This window comes from Chiloscyllium plagiosum, unplaced genomic scaffold (genome assembly GCF_037043375.1).
Source record: "Chiloscyllium plagiosum isolate Xiang-an unplaced genomic scaffold, Cpla_swu_hap1 HiC_scaffold_48, whole genome shotgun sequence".
Lineage (NCBI taxonomy): Eukaryota > Metazoa > Chordata > Chondrichthyes > Orectolobiformes > Hemiscylliidae > Chiloscyllium > Chiloscyllium plagiosum.
Window position 1 is genome coordinate 54,255,767 of NW_028270186.1, and position 24,378 is coordinate 54,280,144.

The 24,378-nt window shown below is 45.6% G+C and overlaps 1 long non-coding RNA gene across 4 annotated transcripts in view; it reads left to right on the forward strand.

Annotated features, from left to right (window-relative positions):
- The window catches only part of LOC148135971 (uncharacterized), a 32,680-nt gene extending 23,223 nt beyond the window's left edge, over positions 1 to 9,457 (forward strand). For all 4 annotated transcript variants that reach the window (XR_015754798.1, XR_015754799.1, XR_015754800.1 and 1 more), the window contains 2 exons: positions 2,148 to 2,712; positions 9,345 to 9,457. This is a non-coding gene — a long non-coding RNA (uncharacterized LOC148135971). The remainder of the gene's footprint in view (positions 1 to 2,147; positions 2,713 to 9,344) is intronic.
- The last annotated feature ends 14,921 nt before the right edge of the window (positions 9,458 to 24,378 follow it).

Consider the following 24,378-nt stretch of genomic DNA (forward strand, 5'->3'; position numbering starts at 1 on the left):
TCCAGCAGTGTAAACTGCTATTCTGGCCCTGGAGATAGCTACTCATTACATTTTATCCGTAATCCCATCAAGCTTTCTGTTAATCTTTGAAGTTTTTCTAATCTCCTGGTTTCTCCTTGGTCTTTACCAATTTGTATGCCTTCAATTTCAATTTGACAGACTCCATTATTTCCTTAGACACCCATGGCAGATTACTCCTTTTCCGACAGTCCTTCCTTTTCACTGATACATGTTTTTACTGAGCACTTTGAAAAATTGCTTTGATATTCCTCCACTGTCCGTCAACTGTCCCACCCTAAAGTCTTTGCTTCCAGTCTACATTAGCCAACTCCTGCTTCATCATATTGTAGTCTCCTTTGTTTAAGCACAGGATCTGGATTGGATTTAATCTTCCCGCTTTCCATTTTGTGTTCTAAATTCAACCAGACTTCTCAGGTCTTTTATCAGGTTACGTGGGGAGGCGGTGTTTTGGGTTTCATTGTCAGAGACCTTGGCTTTGTAGTAAAGTATAGGATAGATATTCCCAACAGAGTATTCTGGACGCTGTGAATGTCCTACACAGTCGAACACCATAAATCACTGTGTCCCCTCAGTTTAAAATTGCAAAATCATTATCTCCTACTCGCTTCCTCACTATCTAAGTTTGGAACGCTAATCCACCTGAGTATCCTGCATTTTGTGAAGGTGGTGAGTTTTGGATTCAGCTTTCCAGTTATTACCGCAAGAAGATAAGCACTGGGCACAGGAGAGGCAATGCAGCCCTTCGAACCAGCTCCACCATTTAATACAATGATGATTGAGCTCACCTCACTCTCAGCTGGATTTTCCCGCCTGCGCTCTCTCACCCTTCAACTCATTGCAAATGAAACATCTGTATCTTTTCATTAAGTTTGCTCATTGCCCTGGCATCCACTACATTTTGAATAGGGAATTCCACAGATTCAGAACACATGGAGACAGGTACATTCTTCTTCATGAGAATAGAATAGAATCCCTATAGTGCAGAAACAGGGTGTTCATCCAACCCTATAGTCAGCATCCCATTTAGACCCATCCATTCCCTGTAACCCTGCATTTCCTGTTGTTAATTGTCTAACTGGCACATGCGTGGACCCTGTGGGCAATTGAGCATGGCCAATCCAGCAAACCTGCACATCTTTGGACTGTGGAAAGACACCGGAGCACCCAGAGGAAACCCACGCAGCCAGAGGGAGAATGTGTAAACTCCACACAGTCGCCGAAGGCTGGAATCAAACCCGGCTCTCTGACGCTGTGAGGCAGCAGTGCTAGCCACTGAGCCACCTCTCTTAAAATTTGCTGCCCCTTATTAACCTCCCCACCCCGCAATTGGCTGAATGTATATTCCTTACGTCAGAACTCGGGTTGTCTAAGCAGATGTCTCAGTAAAACCCAGTGACAGCCCACATGTCCTGTGTGTCTGAATGGGGATCCAACACCCTCCAGCCCACAATTTTCATTCACTTTCCAGAGGCTTCATGGGGACAACAACTCCCACAATCCCTGAGGCAGGGACCACACGTGTGGGGAAACCCGGCATTGTACATGTATGGAATGTGGGCGTGTTTTGGAGCATTTGTTTTGGGTAACTAGCAGAAAGCATTTCACACTGATTGGCTGGAGAAGGGATGCATCTACTTATAGTATTGATTGGTTGTGGGGGGGGGGGGAAGGAGGGGTCAATGTGCCATCACACCCACGTGGAACTAAGTTCCATCCCCAACTCGTTGTAATGCTGGGAATCGACCTATGGGAAACGAGGAAGGATCTGACACCTTCTCCCAGACTGAAGGTTCCTCTTCTGTCCAGGATCTGCCACCTCCCTTTCTGTCTCCTTTTGTTTCATTCTGCTGTTACATTACTGACTTGCAGCAACTGAAGGGAAAGGAAGTGAACCCAGAAAGGGTGCAGAGTCTAACCAGGGACGGGAAGTGGTGGCATGGATCTGTTTATCAGCAACTCCATGAGAATGGGGAAGGTGTACATTAGGGGGTAGCAGAGGCAGAACAGTGGGAGAGAGTAAGTGGGCTGGAGGGTTACAGCTTTGGGGGAAGAAAGGGGAAAAATATTCAGGAGAAATTAGAATTGTCTGTTCTGAATTTCTAACCTGTACATATTCCTTTATACAGGGTGCTAGATGGTGAAGATTTGCAGACTGAAATCTCAAAATCATGTGCAGATCGTGATTACGTTAACCAGCATTTGAAGAACCAAAGACTGAGACTCACTCGGCCAAAATCGTGCAACACTCTCCCTCCCAGCATTGTCGGTCTATCTGCACCAAATGGACTGTGAATGGTTCAAGACAGCAGCTCACTACCATCTTCTCAAGGGTAACTAGAGATGGGGTATAAATGCTGGCTGAGCCAGTGATGCCCATATCCTGGAAATGGGTTCTCTCTCTAGTTGCTGAAGCGCGGTTGATGTTACTGCAGGATGATGAGGGATGCTGAGTGCATCCTCCAGGAGGCAGCACCATCACATTACCCCTGCCTACACCCACACAGTAACACAGCAACGTCACTGAAACAAAAGGTGGTGAAGCCAAAGGAGGACTTCGATGAATTTACCTCGAAGAACTATATCTAAGGGGATTGGGACACAGCAGGAACAGGTGATGGATGGTCAGCTGGTTCCCATTGGTTGGTGGAGCAGGATTGAAAAGCCGAATAGCTGCTTCTTGCTATCTCCCAGGTATGTATATAGCCATGGAGCCCGAGTAGGAAGAAGTAGGCAGGGCAGGGATTCTCCTGGAGATTGCACCTCCACATCAGTTTTCAGTGAGAGAGGGTTTGATGGATTTTATTTAATATTTGTCTTTTACATTTAAAAAAAATAAATTTGCAAACCTTGTGTTCAAGTTTATCCCAGAATAAAAGTAAAAGAATCGAAACGATCTGAATATAAGTTTTTAAAATTTCAAACGCCCTGTAAAACAAAATCCTGTCTATTCCCGGACACCATCACTTCCCAGTTGCTCAAACTCCAAGGAAATATTCCCTCCCTGTCAGAACCTTTGCTTTGATTTAACTGCTTTTCAGTTCTCGTTCTGTGAGCTGTGAAGTGTTCTTTTTCCCCCCCATTTCTCCTACCCAGGAATGTTATCTCTCACAGCTGTGCAACCTTCCCACCATCAACATCATCATTACTCCATTTTGCTTTTTGTTACCAGCAGGAAGCCACCCGTGTAACCAATTGAATATTTCCAAACAAGACCCCTTACAGGCAAAGCAAACCATTACAAGTGACAAAGTGAGAAGGGACTAAATCAAGGCAGAGTTGTAGGGAGGGGGCAGCGACAGAGATAAAGCACATATCCCCTGCGGTGCCCACCTCTATCTAAAGGCATTGAGAGCATTGATACACACCACATGCTCCTTCTCCAGGGACACCCTGCTGTGTAACGTTTATCCTCAATCATAGAACAGAATCCCAACAGTGTGGAAGGAGAGCATTGGCCCATCAAATCCCACCGACCATCTGAAGAACATCCCACGCACTGCACTCCATCCCTGTAACACTGCATTTCGTATGGCTGATCCACGTAGTCTGCACATTCCTGGACACCATGGGCAATGTAGCACGACTGATCCACATAACCTGCACATCTTTTGACTGTGGGAGGAAACCAGAGGACCCACACTATCGTGGGGAGAATGTGGAAACTCCACACAGGCCGTTGACCAAGGCTGGCCTCTGACCTTGTACCTGGTGCTTTGAAGCAGAGGTGCTTCAATCCCAATATAAATCAAAACAGATGATCCCTGCTCATTGTCACATTGCTGTTTGTGTAGCCTTGTGCTCAGAGAGACATCCTGAGCTTCAGAAAGTGGCAATATAAATTCAGTCAACTCCAGCCCAGTTAATGTGGTTAACACCACAACAACATCAATATTCCAACAGTGTCATCGTGTACAAGGTCCACTCCTGACTCTGATTAACAGTAACTGCAGAATCAGAGTCCTGCAGTGATGTGTGAACTCTACCCCACACGGAGCAGAGGGATGACCACTTCCCTGTGTGCACTCGCTGGTCTCTGTCATGTTGAAGATGCAGCAAATCCCTTGTCACACTGAGAGGTAAACAACTCCTACCCAGTGTGAACCCTCTGGTGTATCAGCAGGAGGGATGAATCAATGAAACCCTTTTCACACACTGAGCATCTGAATGGCCTTTCCCCAGAGTGGGCTCACTGGGGTCTCAGCAGATCAGAAGACTGGGCGAATCCTTTCCCACACATGGAGCAGGTGAATGGCCTCTCCCCGGTGGGAACGCACTGATGTCTCTGCAGGAGAGAGATTTGAATGAATCCTTTCTAACACATGGAGCAGGTGAATGGCCTCTCCCCGGTGGGAACGCACTGATGTCTCTGCAGGAGAGAGATTTGAATGAATCCTTTCTAACACATGGAGCAGGTGAAGAGTCTAAATCCTCTGTGACCTCTCTGGTGCCTCAGCAGATTGCAAGAGTGAGTAAATCCCTTCCCATACATGGGGCAGGTGACCAGCCTCTTCCCAGTGTGACTGTGTCAGTGAGTGTCCCGCTGGGAGGGGTAAGTGAATTCCTTCCCACAATCCCCACATTTACACAACCTTGCCCTGGTCCTATCACATTGGTGTCTTCCCAAATCACATGACCAGTTAAATCCTCAACCACATGCACAACACGAATGGTTTCTCTGGGCTGGGAATGCTGCTTTCCCCTTCCGTATTATGTATAATGTTCAGGACCTGCGGAATTGGGTGTGTTAAATGTGATGTTAAAGCTGAGTTTCCCATCTGTGAACTCTCTCTGTAAAACAAATTTATCTCCTTCATTACTACAGCTCCCAACACCAGCTCTCCCTTTAGTTCTCCTGAAATTCTAAATTTGGACTAATGCAATAATGTGGCTTTCTCTCACTTGTTTCTGAAAGTAAATTAGGATGATTTTGAATAACTGGACTTTACTAGCCAAACTCGTTCCTACTCTATCATATACGACCTTTAACCCATGGGAAATGTGTTACCAGCTTCGATGACCGTTATAATGTTCTGACCACTTCTATGGAGTCTGTATAAGTTGATTCTAACAATTATCAATAGATCGTATCTAAACAGGATGCCCCCACAACAGTGGGCGCTCTGACACTCAATGCCTGTAAGTTATTTTTCTTAAAGCCCCACATGTGTCTGGCAATCTGGCAATACAATTGAAGATAGTTTATACAGTAACCTTACAGTCTTAGTTGCCAATTCCAATCCATGAAGCAGTCAGTAACATTCCCCAGTGAATTGAATTCTATTAGCAGCTTTGTCCTGTCAGGAGAGATTGAGGATCATGAAGCTGTCTTCTCTGGAGGACTGAAATATGAAACACTTGAAATGAACAAAATTCTTCAAGAGCTCAATAGGATAGATATAGGACGATGTGCACCCTGGCTGATATGTCTTGAATGAAATAAGCACCAACTGCGGTGTCTTTACCCAGCATCCCCTTTAGCTGCATAAATGTTCAAGATTTATTTGCTGCTCTAATTCCACTCTCTTATTGAATCCCATTTGTAACTGCTGTAATGTTGGTTGCCGTGCAAATTGGTAACATTTGATTCAATCTATCCTAAAACCTCTCTGTATCTGTGTCTCGCTTTTGTTCACCAAGACCCTCATTCAATCTGACCTCTTTACAAACCCTGCCCTGATATTTTCTTAGAGGGCTCAGAATTAAATGTCCACAGAATTGTTACTGCACAAAAGGAGGCTGATTGGCTCATCAGCTCTCCAAAGGATCACCTCACCGAATGCTATTCTTCTACCTTTACCCCATAAACCTTCCCATTCGTCCTCTTCCAATAACTGTTCTGTTCAATTCTATTCTCTTCATTATACCTGGCTCCCATTGTACTCTTTGGCAGTGCATTCCTGACCATAAACTGTCTCTGCATGAAAACACTTTGTATCATGTTACATGTGCTTCTTTTGTCAATCCCTTGACATCGGTGCCTCCTCATTATTGATTCTTTCATGAAAGAGAGCAGTTTCTCCTGGTCCACTCTCAATAGATCCCTTTTGGAGGTGTCTTTACCCAGTATCCCTCGGGATGGTGAATATCATCTCTCCTGGTTACAGGAGACCAGTGCGAGACCATTCAGTAGCTTTCACTGTGGGGCTGGGTTCAGGACACCATCCAGCCTCACTGTACTCCAGCGAATACACACTGGGGAGAGACCATTCACCTGCTCTGAGTGTGGGAAGCAGTTCACTCAGATATCCAGCTTGATGAAACACCGGCGAGTTCACAAGTAACCACAGCGATTGGATTTATTTTGTTTGTTCATGGGATCATGGCAACACTTGCTGGGGCAGCATTTGTCAATCATTCTGACTGCCAAGAAGATGGTCCAGGGTCAACCCCATTATTCAGGGTCTGGATTCACATGTAGGCTGGTCAAGGTCAGAATTAACACAGTTTCCGAGACCCAGTGACATGAAGAGGGAAAACACTCAGACACTGACCAACCCATCTGATTGTCAACTCAGACAGAAAGACAGAAAGAAAGATGCACATTTAGATAGCACCTTTGATGACCTGGGGCAATAACGCATGCTTCTATCCCAATGATTTCAACCACAAATCTCTGAAAACACAGGCACAAAGCTTCCTACTTGTACCAGGTTGTCTCTCAGCCTCCTCTTGAGAAAAGAGTTTTAAGCTGTTAAGACTTTCCTGGTGATTATAACCTCTATGTTCCTATAAGATTTGTGACTGAACCTTTATTTTCCTGTTCCTTGTGAGTGATGCCAGCAGCAGAAACAGCTCCTGACCTGTGCGGGTTTCGATTGGAGTATTTGTATTTAAAAATGCATTTTCACCCTCATGTACAGTGTGAAATTGCTATAAAACAGAAGGAAAGGATTGAGTGAGAACCCACAGAAACACAAAGGCAGTATGTGTACCTGAACTGAAAGAACCGGGCATGAGGAAAACATGACGACAATCACAGCTAGTTAGAGTCACAGAATCCCGTAGGTGCAGAAAGAGGCTATTCAGTCCATCAAGCCTGCAATGAACTGCTCTCCCACCCTCCCTCCATAACCTCTCATTTACCATGGCTAACCCAACCCGCTAAACCTGCACACTACAGGCCATGTTAGCACAGCCAATAGAGCAAACCTGCACATCTGTGGGAGGGTCACAGATTACATCCAAATGCTCGGAATTGTGGATGATGTCTCACGAATATTTGACTCTGATACAAATGCTCTGTTTTTAAAAATAAAATCTGGGAGAAACTGCAACCAGAAAGATTTCCAATTATCTCTGGAGGAAGAGAATTCAAAACTCGTGCCATTGACCCAAGGGGACACAGTGAAGTCACAGAGGTCTGGGAACCATCAGAAATGTAACAGGTTGTGAGCAAGGAGGAGGTGAGACAAGGACAAACAGACAGTCTGTCACACAGGGGAAGGCAGGAGAGATTAAACAGCAGAAATGGTAGTCCCTCAAGGCCACAGGGAATAGTGTTCAGGCTGGGATTGAAACTAGGAAACAAGGTGTGCAGCTGTCAAAGAAATACATTGAAAAACAGATAATAAGAACATAGAGGGCAGAGATCACAGTCTGAAATTGTTGCTGTCAATGGTGAGTATAGAATGCTGTAAAGCCTGGATAGTTCTATTACAACCAACACATACAGGATGGGCCAAGTGGCTGCGATCTGTGCTGTAACTTTCTGATAAATTTATTCCGACATTTGGATATCAAGTCTGATGATGCTAATAAATTCTCAAATTCGACTTGAGTTGAATATGCTGGAGAAATGTCAAATAAATCACATTGATCCCATTCTGCAGACTTTAGTCTGCAGCCCTGCATGTTCCAGCATCTCAGTTACATCCATAACCTTTTGTCCTAATGTGATGCTGGTTACTGCCTCTGCCACCCCATCAGTGACTCACCATCTCCGAGTGAAATGAATTCTCCCCTCCCCTTCTTTCTGAGAATTAGTTTCAATCTAAAACCTCCAGTTTCTGACCTCTCTGCTAATGAATAGCTCCTCTCTATCCACTCGATCTGTATTCTTCAGCATTTTATCACTTCAATTAAATCTCAGCTCATCCTCCTCGGAAATCATCCCCAGCCTGCCCAACCTTTCCTCAGAGCAGAAATTTTCCAATCGGAGAAACATTCTGATCAATCTCCTCTGTACCCTCTCTGGTGTGATCACATCAACCCTGGAATGTGGGGATCAGAAGTGTGTGCAGTACTTTAGCTGTGGTCAAACGAGTGTTCCTGACCTTTCCCACGTCACCTCCGTGTTCTTGTGGTTGTCGCTCAGACAAGAAGTGTCCTGGTTTTCCCACATGGAACTGGATGTGCACTCCATGAGCCTGGGATTCCCTACCATGTGTTTATTTGTTAACTAATCCTAAATTAACTTCAGATTAAAACAAGATTATCAGCTACCCACCAATCAACTTCTTCCATTATACTCAAGTCACCTTACTTTTTAAAAATATCTTTAAAATTATTACTATCTAAACACAACAGGCTTTAATTTGCTGATCAAGTATTCAGATGTCTCCACTGTTACAATCACTTGAAGATTATCTTTACCTTCAGCTACATTTGGTGAATTGAACACTGATTGTAAATATATGAATATCAAAAGGACTTGTGTTTTATGATAATTAATCCAGTCTGACATTCTTGTTGGTTAATATCTTGAAGAGAACTGTCCTCAGAACTCCAGCTGTGCTCTGACTTCATTGACAACAGTCCATGGCTGGACTGCAGAGCTTCGATCTGTTCTGTTGTTTCCCGGATTGCTTCACTCTGTCTATCACTTGCTGCTTCTGCTGTTAGGAACACAAGTAGTCCTCTTTGGTAACTTCATCAGGTTAACACCTCATTTTTGGGTATTCATGCTGCTTTTACTGTAAGTTTTGTTGGAGTACAATTTTACTGTTGTTGGTGGAAGGAGAGAGCTAAACTCTTACACTGTCGGCCCCATACACAAGAAGCTACATGCAGTATCATGATCACTGAAAGGCCAAGACATGAAATACGAGCAACTCTGTACAATGATGCAGGATCACAACTGCAGCAAGGAGAGTTTAAGATCCAACCCGACATAGGAGTATGGAAAGAAGCAGCTGATCAGATTGTCTCATTCAGAGTCACAAAGAGACTCTGTGAGATTATTGTGCTGTTGGGGGTGAGGATGGAAGAGGTTGGGGAGATGGAGAGTCCTTCAAAAGAAACTAATCTGCCTGAGAGTTATGGGATTGACTTGATTGCCATGCATTTAACAGAAAGCTAATTGAAACTGTTTTTATCCCCAATAGATAACAAGGCATCAGAAACAAACCCCATGATACATGGTTCTGAGATGGATGTCAATAGCCCATCAACATCCAACTCCTGCAATGAATAAAGGAAAATAAAAGTCTCTACCCAGTGTGAATCTGCATGTTCAATGATGTTGTGAACATTTCCAAAACTAAGTTCTCTATATACAAAACTTTATGAACTGCCAAAACCATTGTTCATTACTTGGTGTGAACAAGAGAAAAAAAATCCTTCAACTTGTGGTTATGAGTAAATTGACTGGTGTCTTAGCAGGATGGATGCCTGAGTGAATCCCTTCCCACCCACCCTCCCCCCCCCCCACCCCCAACCACACACTCACAGAGCAGCAGAGCAGGTGAACAGCTTCTCCCCAGTCTGACTGGTTTGGCCAATTTCCAGGTGGGATGGGTAAAGAATTCCTTTCTGGCATTCCCCACATTTCCAGAGTCGGTCCCTAGTGTGGCTTCACTGGTGTTTTGCCATTTTAGACAAATGCTGGCAGACTGTTATACACACCGTCACACCCCCTCCCCTCCCCCACACCCGAACCCAGTATAAAACAGTAAACATTATCTCCTGCTGTGGAGGGACAGCCTGTATTAGTCTGTGTAGGAACACTGAGCAGATTTACCTCAATGACAATTTAATCGGTGACCAGAGCAAGTTAAGCAAGTCCAAATAAAATGCATTATAGCACAGAGAGAGGCCCATCAAATCCAAGCTGGCTCTCTGTAGCAGAATCCCATATTCTCGCTCCCTATACTTCCCCCAAACTCTGCAAGTTTACTTCCCTCAGATCGGATATAATTGTTTTTATCAATTATTCATCTTCTCCTCTGCCTGCACTACCATAATAGGCAGTATGTTCTGCATATTTCCAGCCAATACAGACAGCAGAAACAATGGCTCATCTCCCACTGTCTCAAAGTGGGGGTGGCGTTTTTGCCAGTTTGATGGTGAGTTTGGTGTTGGAGCGGACGGGGGTGGAGGTTTTTGTTGGTTTGATGGTGAGATTGGGGAGGCGCAGTGGTAGTTTGGCGCACTGATCTTTACACCGCTGAGGCTAAACGCCAGCTCACGGACACCTTCTCCTACTGTCCCCTCGACCATGACCCCACCACCTCCCACCACCAAACCATCATCTCCCAGACCATCCATAACCTCATCACCTCAGGAGATCTCCCATCCACCGTCTCCAACCTCATAGTCCCACAACCCCGCACCGCCCATTTCTACCTCCTGCCCAAAATCCACAAACGTGACTGCCCCGGCTGACCCATTGTCTCAGCCTGCTCCTGCCCCACTGAACTCATTTCTGCCTACCTCGACACGGTCGTGTCCCCCTTAGTCCAAGAACTCCCCACCTACATTTGGGACACCACCCAAGCCCTCCACCTCCTCCATGATTTTCGCTTCTCCGGCCCCCAACGCCTTATCTTCACCATGGACATCCAGTTGTTATACACCTCCATCCCCCATCATGAAGGCCTTCAAGCGCTCCACTTCTTCCTTTCCCGCCGACCCAATCACTACCATTCCACTGATACCCTCCTTCGACTGACTGAACTGGGTCCTCACTCTTAACAACTTCTCCTTCCAAACCTCCCACTTCCTCCAAACCAAAGGAGTAGCCATGGGCACCCGCATGGGCCCCAGCTATACCTGCCTCTTCGTCAGATATATGGAACAGTCCATCTTCCGCAGCTACACTGGCACCACCCCCCACCTTTTCCTCTGCTACATCGATGACTGTATCGGCGCTACCTCGTGCTCCCACGAGGAGGTTGAACAGTTCATCCACTTTACTAACACCTTCCACCCCGACCTCAAATTCACCTGCACTGTCTCAGACTCCTCCCTCCCCTTCCTAGACCTCTCCATTTCTATCTTGGGTGACTGACTCAACACGGACATTTACTATAAACTGACCGACTCCCACAGCTACCTAGATTACACCCCCTCCCACCCTGTCCCCTGTAAAAACGCCATCACATATTTCCAATTCCTTCGTCTCCACTGCATCTGCTCCCAGGAGGACTAATTCGAATACCGAACAACTCAAATTGCCTCCTTCTTCAAAGACCACAATTTCCCCTCCGATGTGGTCGATGATGCTCTCCACTGCATCTCCTCCACTTCCCGCTCCTCTGCCCTTGAACCCCACCCCTCCAATCGTCACCAGGACAGAACCCCACTGGTCCTCACCTTCCATCCCACCAACCTCCAGATACATCGTATCATTCTTCGTAATTTCTGCCACTTCCAGACAGACCCCACCACCAGGGATATATTTCCCTCTCCACTCCTATCAGCATTCAGGAGAGACCACTCCCTCCGCGACTCCCTCGTCAGATCCACAACCCCCACCAACCCAACCTCCACTCCTGGCACCTTCCCCTGCAACCACAAGAAGTGCAAAACTTGCGCCCACACCTCCCCCCTCACCTCCCTCCAAGGCCCCAATGGATCCTTCTATATCCATCGCAAATTCACCTGCACCTCCACACACATCATTTACTGTATCCGCTGCACCCGATGTGGTCTCCTCTACATTGGGGAGACAGGCCGCCTACTTGCAGAACATTTCAGGGAATACCTCTGGGACACCCACACCAACCCACCCAACCGCCCCGTAGCGGAACACTTTAACTCCCCCTCCCACTCCACCAATTACATGCAGGTCCTTGCCCTCCTCCATCGTCACACCCTGGCCACACGACGCCTGGAGGAAGAGCACCTCATCTTCCGCCTAGGCATCCTCCAACCACGAGGGATGAATGTAGATTTCTCCAGCTTCCTCATTTCCCCTCCCCCCACCTTATCTCAGTCCCAACCCTCGGATTCAGCACCGCCTTCTTGACCTGCAATCTTCTTCCCGACCTCTCCGACCCCACCCCCTCTCCGGCCTATCACCGTTACCCTCACCTCCTTCCACCTATCGTATTCCCAGCACCCCTCCCCAAATTCCCTCACCCCTACCTTTTATCTCAGCCTGCTTGGCGCACTAGTATCATTCCTGCAGAAGGGCTTATGCCCAAAACATCGATTCTCCTGCTCCTCGGATGCTGCCTGGCCTGCTGTGTTTTTCCAGCACCACATTTTTCAACTCCCGCTGTCTCAAAACCTTACATCTGATCTTAATTCTTATGCCATCACCTATCGAATACAGATATTTTTGTCTGCTATATCTAGGTCTGTTGTAATCTTATACGCTCTATCAAAAATATATTCTACATCTTCACTTCAAAGAAAATAGCAATTTCTTCAAATCAATCCAGTGACAGCATTTTCTTCATCAGTGAACTACTCCAGTAAGTCTGTACTCTATACTCTGAAGATCACTCATATCCTTCATTGTTGATGTCTATTTTGTTCCACAAATCCAGACGACGCAAGTTTTCTGCACAACAGCAGTAGCTTTATTATTGGACAGCCGGCGAGAGCTTCAAAGCATCTCTAAAGTAGCTGAGTGTCTACTTGCAGAGGCTGTTCTTCCTGAATCTCTGCCTTACCCACAGAGACAGTATATTTAATAGGAATTAGACAAAGGCATATCAGTCACATGGGAGATTGTCAATAGATAGTTTAAAGTAGGTAATTATGACCTTACAAAGCTTGATGAATGACGATGTCCTGTGATAACGTGTGATGGATTACAGAAACTGATTATCGTATTGTTCATGTTTATGTGTTGATGGGAAGAGATTAAGGCAGAAGGGTTCTTCCTTCAGTTAATGGGGCATTCACTTACCTATGCTCATATGGAGGGGATGTAAGACAATGGACCGGGAGGCAGTTTAACAGGCTTGTGCCCAGGACTCTCAGTCTTGTCTGGCAAGGGCCAATTCGTCTGTCTGGGGATATGGTGGAATCCACATGTCCTGAAAGAGAAGCAAATTATGGAACTGGCCCCTCTGTGGTATTTTAACTTCCTCATTCTGATCAGAAATCTGTTGACCAGAATTGGATGCAATGATTGTCTGTGACCTAACTAGAGCTTTGTCAAGGGTTAGCATCTTTTCCGTGTATAAAGTTAAAAATCACACAACACCAGGTTATAGTCCAACAGCTTTAATTGGAAGCACACTAGCTTTCAGTGCGACGCTCCTTCATCAGGTTTATTAGATTAGATTAGATTACAGTGTGGAAACAGGCCCTTCGGCCCAACAAGTCCACACCGACCCGCCGAAGCGCAACTCACCCATACCCCTACATTTACCCCTTACCTAACACTACGGGCAATTTAGCCAATTCACCTGACCTGCACATCTTTGGATTGTGGGAGGAAACCGGAGCACCCGGAGGAAACCCACGCAGACACGGGGAGAATGTGCAAACTCCACACAGTCAGTCGCCTGAGGCGGGAATTGAACCCGGGTCTCCGGCGCTGTGAGGCAACAGTGCTAACCACTGTGCCACCGTGCCGCCCATATATTGGACTATAACCTGGTGTTGTGTGAATTTTAAATTTGTACACCCCAGTCCAACACCGGCATCTCCAAACCACATTTTTTCCGTGAGTTTGTTATCATTCCCCCATTAATGAAGCGGAGCATCCCATATGTTTTCCTCAAAACAATTTATGTTCTCTCTCCCTTAATGATTTGTACACTTTGTTCCCCATTCCTGCTGTCACGCTCTCTGTTTCTGTGCCATTCAAATTATATATTCCCTTTCTACATTGCTTCTCTCAAAATGCATCAACTTACTGTATGTTCTAAAGAAGAGACATATTCCATTCAAAATATTAACTGTCACTCCATACATTCTACCGCCTGGAAAACAGAACAGCACAGCACCGGAATAATCAGCCCACTATGTCTGTGCGGATCATGATGCTATTCCAAACTAATTCAATCTCCCTGTATATGATCCATATCCCTGACAACCCATGCCCGCTTATGTGCCTGTCCAAATGCCTCTTGAACGTTGCGATTGTTTCTGCTTTTACCGACTCCCAGGAGAGTACATTCTAGTCACTCACCACCTTCTGCTCAAGAAACTTGTCTGACACAGCTTCCTTTAAACTTGCAAAGATGTTGTTGGAAATGCTCACCAGGTCATGCAGCATCTGTGAAGAAAACTCAGTTAATGTTTCGGTTCTGGTCACACTTCAACAGAAACGTTAACTCTGATTTCCCTTCACAGGTGCTGATAGAACTGCTGAGTTTTTTTCCAGAAACTTCTGGTTTACAGCATCTGCTGTTCTTTCGGTTTTCATTTCCTTTGAACTTGCCCCCTCTCCCCTAAAATCTATGGCCTCGAGAATTTATCATTTCCACCATGGAAAAAGATTCAGATTATTCACTCTGTCTGTGCCTCTCGGATTATTCCGCAGCCACTGACTTTCCAAAGACAGCAATTCAAGATTTTCCAACCTCTCCCAATCCAGGCAACATCCTGGTAAACCTGTTTCCACTCTCTCCAAAGCCTCCACATCCTCATTATAATGTGGTAATCCAAACAGCACAAAATACTCCAAAGGTGGCCTAATGCCAGTTTTATATTCACTCCCCTGACAGAAGAAAGCTTTATTCCTGATGAAGGGCTTTTGCCCGAAACTTCGATTTTACTGTTCCTCGGATGCTGCCTGAACTGCTGTGCTCTTCCAGCACCACTAATCCAGCAGAAGGCTAGCCTGCCATCCACCTTCTTCACCACATTCAGGGAGCTGTGAACTTGCACCTGAAGATCCCTCTGTATCCCAATGCTGCTCAGGGCCCTTCCGTTTAGTGTACACATTCCTCTTACAATGAGCCTCCCAAAATGTATCACCTCACACTTATCTGAATTAAAATCTGTCTGCAATTTCTCCACATAACCTTCCACCTGCCCTCTTCCTTGCTGTATCCTTTGACAACATTCTTCATGTACCATGTACCATCGACAAACTTGCTAATTAAATCGTTTACATTTTCAAACTAATCATTTATATACATTACAAACAACAGATGTCCCAGTTCTGATCCTTGTGGAACAGCACCAGCCACAGACCTCCAGCCGGCAACTTGCCCCAGCACAACTGTTGTTGGGAGAAATATCAAAGAGGAGCCTTCAGTTCTGTGCTGTGCAGCATGACCAATGTTTATTCAGAGCTTACTAACGCATGATGGGAGAGTTCCCTCTCTGGCTCCCCAAACCAAATCCAGCATTCTGCTGCATTTCCTTCATACGTTCCGGTAATATATCCCCCCTGACCCAATCTCCTGGGTTTGGGATGTCAGCTTGGAGGTTTCTCTGCTCCCTTTTCCAGTTTCTGATTCTCTACCGTTCTGCAACTTCCCCTCTCAGCTCATGCAGTTGCTTATCCAGTTCTTTCACAAATTGTTTAACCCTATCCTTACCATTGCACATCTCGAGCCCTCCCACTGCCACGCCCTCTGGTAGCTGCATAGTCCATTCAGTCACTAATTCAAAGGTAAACAGTCCTGTTTCCTTTGCTGGGGTTGCCCTCAGTTTCATTGGGATGATGGGGAGTACTCTAACCCATCCCTGCCTGTCTCTGTCAGGGCCTTAGTCAGACTAGCTGTCTGTGTCTGCTTCATTCCTTCTGCTGTACCTGAGCACTGGGGGTGGTGTGGGAGATGGGATTTCTGTTCAGTATCAAACAGGGCACAGATGTGTTTAACTATGTGTCCCTTGGTCAGAATCTGCAGGGGAATGCTTTCACCCACTGCGTAAACCTATTTATTAAGATCCAGCAGGATTTCCTTCCCTGGGCTTGGGATGGAGGTGTATGTAAAATCCATCTTAATTATTCCCATGTCCTTCTGGGTCTCAGCTGCTCGATCCACTTTACCCTGATTGCTTTCTCTGGCTCACACAGTGTACAGACTACACACCTTCGACAATACCTCTCCCTGTTCCAGGTCACCCCGGTAGTAGGTCATCTGATATTGCATGTATCCTGCCCAATATGGTTCAGCCCATGATATGTTTTTAATAATGTTTGTCTTATACAGTGTAGTGGCACTGCTGGATCATCCAGACTCTGTCGTGTCCTATTATTGCCCCACCCTTTTCCTGTTCCTGTTTCTCCAGTTCTGTGACTGTTTCTAAGAATGTCTTTAAACTTTCCTTTCTCGCTTCTGTAGCTACTGTCACTGCCACTTCCCCAAATGTCTGCACTGTTTCAGTCAGTATTTTACCTGCCTTACCCACATACTCACTGCTCTGTTGGTGTGGAGTTTCTACTTTTGTGAGCTCTAATCTTCATCATTGTTGCTTCACTGGGAAATTTAGCTGTTTCCACTAAGTCTCTGACCTGTTCCTCATGCTCGATGTGGCCCCCAGAGGGTGATGTACCCTCACTGAGCCCAGGCCAACACATGGTCATGAACAATGTCAAAGGCATGCTGTGTACATGTTTCCTCCCTGTCCCCTGGCTCATCCAGTGCTTCTTTCAGGGCTTTAGATGGCTCTACCAATTCTGGATATTACTTACAAAATTCCCACAGTAGTTAAACAATCCTAAGGTTTGCCTTACGCCCTTCACGGTGTGCGGGTGGACAGTTTTAATATCATGGTTTTTGGTTCTGCTGGGACTGTCCCCTCACGCTTCATGATTTGATCTCCCCAGTATGATATCCCTACCTCCCCAGTTGCACTCTCTGTGAGTTAATTTTAAGCCCAGCCTGGATGACCTGACCCAATACTCTGTTTAATATCCAGAGATGTTCTATCTCACCGACTGAGGTGATAAGGTGTTGGTAAGATCAATTTGACTAACTCCATCAGCCATATACCGGTGGGATATACTGGAATATTGTGGGATCCCTGAGGTAACTGGATCAAGGTGCACTGTTTCCTCAGACAGCTATCCGGCTTCTGTCAATTAGGAAGGGATACTGTCAGTCTGATGATTCTCTACTTCTCTCAATCTGTTACTGTCACAATTACTGCCTCCTCAGCCCCAGCTTTAATGGGATCCTGTTTGTGTGGGGAGTGAGAGGGCCCTCAATCTTTACAGGATCTACAGATAATAACCCACATTCCTGTTTGGGTTACCCACACCGCTGAGTGGGTCCTAGCTGTAACTCCCAAGATTCCCTGACTGTCCCACTCTCCCTGCAATTCAGCTACTTTGGTGATGTCGCCTCTTATTTTCTTCCTGTCCCATTACTGGCTGGAGCGTCCCTATGTTATAGTCCAGGTCTCTACATCAATAGTTGCTCCTAATTGTTCTAAAATGGCAACTCCCAGAATGGTCCTTTCCTCAGTTTCACACTCCCATATCTGAATGTATTTTGTTATATTCCTGATCTACATCAGGATAGCTTCCTCCAGCTTCATCCAGCTTCCTCAGTTCCCACTCCGACTGCTCTCATTTTAGTAATTGAGAGGGTGAGGGGTAAATCCATATCGGTAACTGATATAGATGCTCCTGTGTTAACATCATGTGTTGCTGGAGCCCTAACAGCGTGTCAATAAATATTTATGGGCTATGCATGTGCACACGTGAACACAGGCCACACACAATGTGAACACCTATCTCCCTCTCACTGCCTACGTTCCTTGTCTATATGCCCTTTTCTGCTTCCCTTGCAACATTGCGAGTCTGGTTCCCCTCCCTGTACTGCAGCTATTCCCTTGTGTTTCTGAGTTTGCCTCAGCTCTCATGGCCCAATTCAGAATTTGTTTAGAATTATCTCCCACTGGGAGTCCCATGTTTATAATTACAATTACATGGGGTCCCATGTCATCTTTTAAATACATCAAACAAATTTCATCACCACAGGTTGAGGTTTGGTAATCCCCCGTGGTCCTTATACACCTCAAGCTTCCTCTCTGTACGATCGTTGATATTACCCTTGCGGCCCTGAGTCACTAAGGTTATTTTAGCCCATTCAGCCTGTCCCCTCCCCAGTGTGTCCCTGTAATATCTGTAAACGCCTGGAGCCACTGATCGGCTGTGCACTGAAGGGAACCGGCTCACACCCCCACCCTCTCATTGCAGGGACAGATTCTGCTGTACACGTCAGGGCATCTTGGCCTGAAAGGTTTTAGCCTGACATCCTCATCAGTGAGATTGTGTACTTCAATTAATTCATCCATATTCTCCCAATAAGACCCATTATTACCATTTCTCTATCAGGCTGGGTGTTCATTCACCAACATCTGTCATTCAGCCAGGTAAACAGTTCAGGTTTAGTTTCTGTCAGTTCCCTTTGTTGCCCCCTCCTGTCTGTCCAAGTTTGAGTTTTGATGCCAGGCGGTGCCATAGACACGGCCTTCTGGACTTTACAGGGCGGTGGGTCATCCCACCCAATGCCGGCCCTCTCTCTATACATACAGTCATAGAGACATAGAGATGTCCAGCATGGAAACAGACCCTTGGGTCCAACTCGTCTGTGCTGACCAGATAACCCAACCCAATCGAGTCCCACCAAACCTTTCCTATTCGTATACCCATCCAAATGCATTTAAGTGTTGCAATTGTACCAGCTTCTAACACTTCCTCTGGCAGCTCATTCCATGCACATACCACCCTCTGCATAAAAAAGTTGCCCCTTAGGTCTCTTTTATATCTTTCCCCTCTCACCCTAAACCTATGCCCTCTAGTTCTGGACTCCCCAACCCCAGGGAAAAGACTTTGTCTATTTATCCTATCCATGCCCCTCATAATTTTGTAAACACCTGGAAGGTCAACCCTCAGCCTCCGACACTCCATGGAATACAGACCCAGCCTGTTCAGCCTCTCCCTATAGCTAAAATCCTCCAACCCTGGCAACATCCTTGTAAATCTTTTCTGAACCCTTTCAAGTTTCACAACATCTTTCCGATAGGAAGGCAACCAGAATTGCACACAATATTCTAACAGTGGTCTAACCAATGTCCTGTACAGCCACAATATGACCTCCTAACTCCTGTACTCAATACTCTGACCAAGAAAGGAAAGCATACCAAAAGTCTTCTTCACTATCCTATCTACCTGCGACTCCACTTTCAAGGAGCTATTAACCTGCACTCCAAGGTCTCTTTGTTCAGCAACACTCCCTAGGACCTTATCATTAAGTGAATAAGTCCTGCTCAGAATTGCTTTCCCAAAATGCAGCACCTCGCATTTATCTGACTCCATCACTACTTCTCAGCCCATTGGCCCATCTGGTCCATATCCTGCTGTAATCTGAGGTAACCCTCTTCGCTCTCCACTACACCTCCAATGTTGCTCTTATCTGCAAACTTACTAATTGTACCTCTTATGCTCGCACCCAAATCATTTATGTAAATAACAAAAAGTAGAGGAATCAACACCGATTCCTGTGGCACTCCACTGGTCAGAGGCCTCCAGTCTGAAAATCAACCCTCCACCACCACCCTCTGTCTTCTACCTTTGAGCCAGTTCTATATCCAAATGGTTAGTTCTCCCTGTATTCCATGAAATCTAACCTTGCTAATTAGTCTCCCATGGGCAACCTTATCGAATGCCTTACTGAAGTCCATATAGATCACATCTATTGCTCTGCTCTCATCAATCCTCTTTGTTACTTCTTCAAAAAACTCAATCCAGTTTGTGAGACAAGATTTCCCATGCACAACGCCATGTTGACTATCCCAAATCAGTCCTTGCCTGTGATGGCTGTAATAGAACTACCCAGGCTTTACAGTATTCTGTACTCACCAATGAGCAATAATTTCAGACTCTGAATTCGGCCTTTTTTTTCTGTTTTTGTTTTCATTGACAGCTGCATACCTTGTTTCCTTATTTGTTTCCCAGCCCTAACTCCATTCCCCGTGGCCTTGAGGCAATACCATTTCTGCTGTTTAATCTCTCCTGCCTTCTCTCGTGTGACAGACTGTCTTTTTGTCTTTGTCTCACCTCCACCTTCCTCACAACCTGTTACATTTCTGATGGTTCCCAAGTCTCTGTGACTTCACTGTGTCCCCTGGGTCAATGGCACGAGTTTTGAATTCTCTTCCTCCAGAGATAATCAGAAATCTTTCTGGCTGCAGTTTCCCCCAGATTTTATTTTCGAAAACACAGTATTTGCATCAGTCAAGTATTTGTGAGAATTCATCCACAATTCCAAGCATTTTGATGTAATTTGTGACTCTCCCACAGATGTGCAGTTTTGCTCTATTGGCTGTGCTAACATGGTCTGGAGTGTGCAGGTTAGGTGGGTTGGGTTAGCCATGGTAAATGTGGGGTAATAGGGATAGGGTGGGAGAGCAGGTCATTGCAGACTCGATGAGCTGAGTAGCCTCTTTCTGCACCTCAGGGATTCGAACGAGTTGTGATTGTCATCACATTTTCCTGATGCCCGGTTCATTCAGCTCAGGTACACATGCTGCCTTTGTGTTTCTGTGGGTGCTCACTCACTCCTTTCCTTCTGTTTACATCAATTTCTCACTGTAGGTGAGGCTGAGAATGAATTTGTAAATACAAATATTCCAACCAAAACCACTCACAGGTCAGGACCTGTTTCTGCTGCTGCCGTCACTCACAGGAACAGGAAAATAAAAGTTCAGTCACGAAACTTACAGGAGCATAGAGATTATAAACACCAGGAAATGCTGAACAGCTCAAAACTCTTTTCTCAAGAAAAGAGGAGGCTGAGAGACAGCCTTTTACAAGTAGGAAGCTTTGTGTTTTTGTGTTCAGAGATTTGATGTGGGGATCATTGGGTCTGGAGCATGGTTCAATGCCCCAGGTCATCAAAGTTGCTACCTAAATGTGCATCTTTCTTTCTGTCTATCTATCTGAGTTAACAATCAGGTGGACAGGTCAGTATCTGAGTGTTTTCCCAAATCCCTGATTGAATCTTCCTCCCCCACAATCTCAGGTGCCTCACCACTCACTGGGTCATGGAGAAACTCTGCCGTTACAATGAGAACTGTCTTTGCTGTCGCCTCTTCTCGTGCTTCTGCCTAATCCCCATTTCCCATCATTAAATCCCAGCTGCCTATAGCCCACCCACATGGGCATGTTGAAGAGCATGACAGGAGATTGGATTGAAACCGAGAGTTCAATAGCCAGAATGAAATAGGAAGAAGGAAATAAACCGGGTTTGTGGATCCCAGGGGATACAGACTCCAGGTTGGGTCCTTTGTGGGCATTCCCGCAGTAATACGAGACAACATTCCATGATGAGAGTTAAACCCGGATGGCAGGAGAGGGAGCCACTGAACATTAGCAGGTTTAGCTCAAACACAGGTTTGTTCAGTCAGTAACAGTGTGTTAGACATGGAAGTGAAGTGAGCAGTGAGGGGAAATGTTGCCGAAAGCTGCAGATGGGCAAATTTCATTGGAACAGGAGGAGGCTATTCAACCCCTCAACCCTGCTCTGCCATTCAATAGATCATGGCTGATTTCTGGCCTAACTTGCAATGTTCAAAACTCTCCAAACTCATCAATAAACTCCTCTGCAACAGACAAGATCAACATTGAAAAACTAACGATCTGCAAATGCTGGTAAATCAGACACAAAAACAGAAATTGCTGGAGAAATTCAGCAGATTTGGTAGCATCTGTGGAGAGTGAACCTTTGGGGTCAGGTGACCAGCTGCAGCTGACCATTCTTCCTTTTCTGTAACACTATCTGGAACAGGTTGTCTGTGAGAGGGGGATGAGATTGTCAATAACAACTGAGCAAACAGGAGGGCATGCTCAATTAGAATAAAACCCATTTTGGAAAAAGTGAGGACTGCAAATGCTGGAGATCAGAGCTGAAAATGTGTTGCTGGAAAAGCACAGCAGGTCAGGCAGCATCCAAGGAGCAGGAGAATCGACGTTTCGGGCATGAGCCCTTCTTCAGGAATGAAGAAGGGCTCATGCCCGAAACGTCGATTCTCCTGTTCCTTGGATGCTGCCTGACCTGCTGCGCTTTTCCAGCAACACATTTTCAGCGCTAAAACCCATTTTGGTCTTGCACTTTTAATTCAACTGCAAACATTAGTCATTACCATTTCCAAAATAGGATAATAGATCATAAATCAACTCTTAATGTCACTGGGTCTAGGAAACTGTTACTTCTGACCTGGTCCAGCCGGCATGTGAATCCAGACCCTGAATAATGGGGTTGCCTCTGAACCATCTTCTGTGCAGTTAGAATGGATGACAAATGCTGCCCCAGGAAGTAATGCCATGATCCCATGAACAAACAAAATAAATCCGATCACTGTGGTTACCTGTGAACTCGCCGGTGTTTCATCAAGCTGGATATCTGAGTGAATTTCATCCCACACTGACACCAGGTGAATGGCCTCTCCCTGTTGTGTATTCACTGGAGTACAGTGAGGCTGAATAATGTCCTGAACCCAATCCCAGAATGAGAGTACCTGAATGGTCTCGCACTGCACTCCTGTGACCGGGAGAGATGTAGTCACTATCCCAGGGTATGGTGGGTAAAGATATCTCCAAAAGGGATCTAGTGAGAGTAGATAAAGACAAACTGTTCACATGCATGAAAGAATCAATAATGAGGAGGCACCGATGTAAAGAGATTGACAAAAGAAGCACATGGGACATGAGACAAAATGTTTTCATGCAGAGAAAGTTTATGGTCAGGAATGCACTACCAAAGAGTGTGGTGGAGTCAGGCACAATGAAGAGGATAGAATTGAACAGTCATTGGAAGAGGATGAATGGGAAGGTTTATGGGGTAAAGGCAGAAGAATAGCATTCAGTGAGGTGATCCTTTGGAGAACTGATCAGCCAATCAGCCTCCTTTTGCACAGTAATAATTCTGTGAACAATTAATTCTGAGCCCTCTAAGGAAATATCAGGGCAGGGTTTGCAAAGAGGTCAGATTGAATGAGGGTCTTGGTGAACAAAAGTGAGACACAGATACAGAAAGGTTTTGGGATGGATTGAATCAAATGTTATCAATTTGCACAGCCACCAACATTACAGCAGTTACAAACAGGGGTGATCAAGAGCATGGAATAAGAGCAGCAACTAAATCCTAAACATTTATGCAGCTGAAGGGGGTGCTGGGTAAAGATAACACCGTTAGCGCTTATTTCATTCCAGACACACCAGCCAGGGAGCACATCCTTGCTGTATTTATCCCATCGAGCTCCTGAAGAATTTTGTTCATTTCAAGTGTTTCATTTTAGATACTCCAGAGAAGACAGTTTCATGCTCTGCAATCTCTCCTGCCAGGGCAATGCTGTTGTTAGAATTCAATTCACTGCGGCATGTTACTGGCTGCTTCATGGACTGGAACTGGCAATTGAGACTGTAAGGTTACTGTATAAAATATCTTCAATTGTATTGCCAGATTGCCGGACACATGAGCGGCTTTAAGAAAAATGACAACTTACGGGCATTGAGTGTCCATTGTGGGGGCATCCTGTTTAGATAAAATCTATTGATAATTGTTAGAATTGACTTGCACTGGCTCCGGTGAAGTGGTCGGAGCATTATGACTGTCATCGGAGCTGGCAACAAACTTCCCATGGATTCGAACTCGTACATGATAGAATAGGTGTGGGTCCTTCTTGTAAAGTTATTCAAAATGGTCCTAATTTACTTTCAGAAACAAGTGAGAGAAAGGCACATTACTGAGGTCATTGCATTAGTCCAAAATTAGAAATTCAGGAGAACTGAAGGGAGAGCTGGTGTTGGGAGTTGTATTAATGATATGGAGAAACTTTTTTTTTACAGAGAGAAAGTTCCACATGGGAAACTCAGCTTTAACATCACATCAACTGCAGAGTCGTCCAATTCCGCAGGTCCTGATCCTTATCGGTAATATGGAAAGGGAAAGCAGCATGCATAGCCCAGAGAAATAATTCCTCTGCTCTGCATGCAGTTGAATATTTAACCGGTCATGTGATTTGCGAAGACACCAATGGGACGGGACCAGGGCTAGGGTATGTAAATGTGGGGACTGTGGGAAGGAATTCGCTTACCCCTCCCAGCAGGACACACACTGACACAGTCACACTGGGGAGAGGCCATTCACCTGCCCCACGTATGGGAAGGGATTTACTCAATCTTACAATCTGCTGAGGCACCAGAGAGGGCATAGAGGATATCGACCCTTCACCTGCTCCATGTGTGAGAAATAATTCATTCAAATCTCT